Source organism: Echinops telfairi, unplaced genomic scaffold (assembly GCF_000313985.2).
Source record: "Echinops telfairi isolate 266 unplaced genomic scaffold, ASM31398v2 ScPeMD7_7461;HRSCAF=8499, whole genome shotgun sequence".
NCBI classification, from domain to species: Eukaryota; Metazoa; Chordata; class Mammalia; order Afrosoricida; family Tenrecidae; genus Echinops; species Echinops telfairi.
The window spans coordinates 5,204,432-5,209,840 of NW_022111361.1; the positions used below are offsets into that span (position 1 = coordinate 5,204,432).

At 48.2% G+C, this 5,409-nt stretch overlaps 1 protein-coding gene across 2 annotated transcripts in view; it reads left to right on the top strand.

The window, feature by feature from the left end:
- The window catches only part of PIP4K2A (phosphatidylinositol-5-phosphate 4-kinase type 2 alpha), a 127,684-nt gene that overhangs the window by 56,324 nt on the left and 65,951 nt on the right, over positions 1–5,409 (top strand). The gene's annotated exons all lie outside the window — the stretch shown is intronic.

Genomic DNA, 5,409 nt, shown 5'->3' on the forward strand with positions numbered 1-5,409 from the left:
CGCGTTCTCCACTCTCCTCCGGTTCCCGTCCAGGCGGCTCCGCTGAGTGACAGCGTTGTCAGTGTGGGTGATGGCCGGAGTTGGGAGGTGGCAATTAATGCAGGGAGGGAGAATAATCCACAGCTCCTCTCAGAGAGAGACATTGAGAGGTGAGCGTGTCTGGTGCGGCAGGGAAGGGAGAGGAGCTAAAGAAGGGGGCCCAGGTGTCTGGTTCTGGTGACGGCTACTGGTGCTGGCTCCACCTGCTGAGTTAGAGACCAGAGTAGCCGGAGCATTGGACACATCGGAGAGCATCTAGACCAAGATGTTCTAGGCTGAGGAGCCCAAGTACAAGAGAGAAACCTGCCAGGAATCCACCCCGCAGAGCAAGAGCGTTGTCTTGGAGGAGGGCAGGGCGGGGCAGGGTGGAATGAAAGGTCAGGAGCTAAGCCAGGCGAGCCTGGATCATTCCTTTGAGTCGCCATTGAACATCTCTTACGGTCAGGATGTTGCCAAGCAGTGTAAGAAATGTCTCGGTGAACAAGACGGCCTGTGGGGAAGATGAGGCTTGTCCAACCTCATTGCCACCTGGTCGGCAATGACTCAGGGACCATGCAAGGGGCAAAGAGGAGAGGACCAACCGGGAACACCCCACCCCGCCAGCCCTTGGTAGCATCCAGGCCATCAACGGGGTCTGCCTCTTCGTGCACCCAGATGCATGCACACACAGGTCCTAAAATGGGCAGACACGTTCCCGGCATCAGGTGGCTTCCCAGGTAGACTGAGGGCTGAAAATTACCCACTGGACTTACCAACGGGGAAATCACCGGTAAGCTCGCTGGTGGGGGTTGATGGGAACTGAAGCTGCCTAGTGAGGGGTTAGGAAGTGAGGGAGAGAAACAGACATGGCGGATCCTAACTGATCATTTCTGTTTGCACTGTGTGTCCTGAACCTATTTTTATGTTTCTCATGGACATGAAGGCTCCCCTTGCAGTCAAAAGCCAATCAAAGGGCGGACTGTCAGGTCCGATGCTGTTGTGAGTAACCCTTTGCTGTCGGTGTGAGGCTGAAGCGGACATTGAAGTTCCAGTCCATGAGAAACGCAGGGGTATTGTCGTACTGGGATTCTCTCCCAGGAGAAAAGAGTTGGATGATGTAAAGAGCCCACGTATGTTTCAGTATCATAACAAGCCAGCCCCACCCGGATCAGGACTGTCGTATGGTGACATGCATTGCGCTACATCAGTTGTCCTCTTTTCATTTTGTTCCCAAGTCCCTAGAAACATTGCTTTTTCCCTAGTTTGATCTCTTTGCATTCCATCAATGGGGCTTATTCTGCTCTGACAATAGTAACCCATGCCAGGAAAGCTAGTGAAAACGAGTGGCGTGATTGCCGGCAAAGCCTGAGTGCAGGAAAGCCACAGTGGTTGACTTGCTTGGAGCTCTGATGTTTCATCAGAAGCAGAGCATCCGTCAGTTTTCTCCAGTGCTCTGCCTGCAGGGCCACACTGTCCAGAAACCCACGGTACTGCTTCCTCACCAACTAAAAATATTAGAGCCGTTAGTTGATCTAGGGTTCTGTGGAAGGATATGAGAAGATGGGATTTATTGAGCAGAAACGCAACTGTTTTTGAAAACCGATGTTAGGTCACGTTTATCCTATACTTACCTAGTTGGTGGCAATCATTCCCCACAACTCAAAAAACAAATGAAGTCAGAGATGAGAGAGACATTGAATGATCAGAGTCCACTTTCCCAATCTTAAGGAGGACCACTTTGAGACCCAGAGATTTAAGTTCCCCGAGTGACGTTGTACCATTGGTGGCAGAAGTGAAACCTTACCTTAACCAAGAATCTATGTTGTATGTTCATTTGTATGTATTGGGATGTGTTAGACCGGGTTGATTAGAGAAACAAATCCAGAGACACTCATATGTATAAGAAAGAGTTTTATATCAAGAAGTAATTAGGCATTAAGAAAACATTCCAGCCCAGTCCATAAGTCCAATACTAGTCCATAAGTCCGATACTAGTCCATAAGTCCCTCTTCTGACTCACACCGTCACAAGCAATGATGCAGCGTGCAGGAAGACCACAGGCAGGTGGCTGTAAAGTTGTATGTATCCAATGGTGGTGGGTCTGGCAGCAACCTGAGTCAGCCAGCAGGAAGGTGAAGGCAGAGAGGAGGTGGGGGCGTTCCCAGGACTCTCCTTATGAGAAGGCCACACCCACACGGACTCACCATCAAACTGTCACCCGATTGACAAGGCTAAACTCCACCCCTACACTTTTATATGTGTTCAAGTTGACATGAAATTATGTAACTACCACGTGGGAGTTATCAAGGTAAATAATAGCTGATGCGTTGAATGCTTGATTAACCGACTACTCCATAACTTCTCCAAGTTTCATAGTAATGAAATGACAGTCAGGTGTTGAACCCAAGTAGTTTGGCACCACAGCTCATATTTCTAACCACTGTACAGCACTACCTTCTAAACGCCGGCTGTCTCTCAAGGACATAGTGTTAAAAATGTGTATCAGTCCTCGGGGTGATGAATTGAGTAAGATAAATTCACTACACTGACAAAATATTATGTTAGAGTTAAATATGGTATTGGGCCAGTTCGTTCTAAGTACTTGGGTTTAACAAATCAGGAGGGAAAGTGTTTGGCTATATATCGTGTTGTTAGCAAAATAATTTCTTTCTCCCCCATTGGAGAAGTTTTGGCATTTTTGGCAAATATAATCTTTTGTCAGATTATACTGCATAAACAATAAAAATTATCTGTACTATTTCCCCAAGGAAGAATACAGTGCTTATGTTTCTTAGAGCAGAGCAGGGGTACATCCATGGTACCCCTTCACCCCACTCTGTATTACATGTGCCCCGGGAAGCCGGGAGAGGCAGAAGCTGAAGCTCTGTCCTGCACAGGTCGTTAAACTTGGTTCTTGGAGGAGGCGGCGATCTGCCTGAGCCATACGCCATCGTGTCTCGATGCAGCCCTTTGTTTAGGGTCCAGCGATCTATCACTTACTGCACAGACGTCAAGGAAGTGGGTTCCTGGAACGGAACCGTTTGGGAGTTTTTAAATTCCAGAAAGCACCTTTGCTTTGTTTCTCCCGCCAACTCTCAGGTTTTCTTTCCATGATTGCTTCGGCTCTTCAAAGAAGCGTGCACTTTTTTCCTCTTCCCAAAGAAACCCATGGGTGCTCGCGAGACAGTCGCTGCTATTCCTGGTAGAACTATTTCTGGGGGTAGGGGGGCGGACGGACAGTAATTACTTTATCTGTCCTGTTGAGCCTTTTGTCAATGAGATCGCATGATCAGCCAGCATCTGCTCTTTCTTCATTGCTACCATGGGAAACCGTGCTCTGGACCGGGCGAGCAGTGTTCTGCTAGGGGAGCTCCTGACCGGGCTTCGTAAGTCACTGAAAGCATGACTTGTGGGTTTCCCTCCATTTGAATCTGGACAGCTCTTTTAATTCCCCGTACTTCTGACTTGTTGGTGACAAAGGTTTAAGGCTGTCACCTCAAACATGTCGTGATATACGGTACTGACAAGCCCCGTCTCAGAGATTTCAAAGCTGGACACAGAATCCGTGTGATTTGCATTAGCATAATAATGAGGGGGAAACTGGAGGAAATCAAGAAGTTATATTTCAACCATAATGGAATCACTTTAGTGGCAACAAGTATCAGAACATGCACGTACAGATGTCTTGAATTGTTTTCTTAAGAGAAAACAGTGCCCCCCCCCCCCCAACCCTTGTCAGATTCTGACAGCTGCTCGGACTTGTTTTATCCTTTAATCTGTTCCTTTCCCGTGGAAGGCCACCCTCCATTCGTGGCTCCAGCAGTTTAGCCCCCTCTAAATGAGACAGAGAAATGCGGATCTCCCTGGCAGTCGGTCTTTTCACAGCTGCGCTGCAATTCCAGTGTGACATCAAATTAGTAATTATAGCTGAGCGGCCCGCTTTTTACAAATGACAATCTTAGCATGCCGCTAGCAAGCAAGCCACTCAGCAGGGACTCCGGGGAAGTGAAAGAGGACATAGCTGGACTCACTTGATTTCTGGGGGATTTGACCCGACTCTTTAAAGAGCCCGTGTTCTCGAGAGAGAGTGTCTGGGGATTTACACAAAGATGCGTTTTGTCCATCGCTCTGCCCCATTCCTCTCAAAACTCATGTCTGATTTTATTAGGTGAAGCAAGCCCGTGCCATGGAGTCACAGGGCCGCAAGAAGACGATTCGTTTTAACACGTAACCATCTCCCGGGACCCCATTGGAAAGAAAGCAGCTGCCCTGCTGTTGGCATTTGCCTAACTCCGTTGGCAATCATCGTTGCTGGCACTTGGATGATGGGCTACAGAAAGCCGTCTTGTGGTTTTTGTGCACTGTGGATTGCACACGCAGTTAAGGGACGGTCGTGATCTTTAAATTGTATCAGATTATAATTAATTACCGCCTCTCTCTGATTCTTCAGGCTACCGTTAGAGGCAAGGTGGCAAGGATGGCAGGCTCTGGGCTCTGAGACACAAAAGCTCAGCCCTGTGACCTGCAGATGTATCTTTGCCTCTCTGAGATCAGTTAACTGTGCTTTGGGTTGGTGGGGGGGGGGGGTTCCTTGGAGGGTATGGGTAAGGTGACCAGACGTCCAGCTTTTTAGCAATTTTTCCCCGTGTCCTGTGGTGTTTTAAAAAGTCCCGATTTTGGGAAAGAGTGCACAACAAGCTAGGGTATACGGTTTTCGGCTGCCATGTGGCTATTTTACCAGGATATGAGCTTTATCAATGGGGTCCCGCTTTACCAATGTTAAAATCTGGTCACGTTAGGGATGGGGGAGCTGGGGGGACAGGCTGTCATTGAAAAGTAAGTTAAAGGTAGATTGTCATGTTTCGTGGGCTCTAAATTCAGCTCTTGCCTTCTTTTGCCTTCTGTGAGATTTCTTCTCTCCAGCCATGGAAGAAAGTCAGAAAACCTGGGCTAGAAATACTATATACTGTCACTCGGACTGGGGATGCCGGAGGTTGAGGGGTGGGAGGGGTTTCCTGTTCCTCAGGCTCTGAGCCTTGGGGTACACTGTCAAAGTGGGCTTGGGAAAGAACACCAAGCAGAGAGCCCCAGCCCCTGCTTAGTTACTGATGGAAACCTGTGGCTCGGGGATAAGCGGCCGAACTTGGTCTTCCTCCGTGACAGTAAAGGATTTACTTTTTTTTTTAATAATCATTTTATTAGGGGCTCATAAAACTCATCCCAGTCCGTACATACATCATTTGTGTCCAGCACATTAGTACATATGTTGACTTCATCATTCTCACAACACCTGCTTTCTACTTGAGCCCTTGGTGTCAGCTCCTCATTTTCCCCCTCCTTCCCTGCTCCCCCCTCCCCCTGAACCCTCGATAATTTATAAATTATTATTTT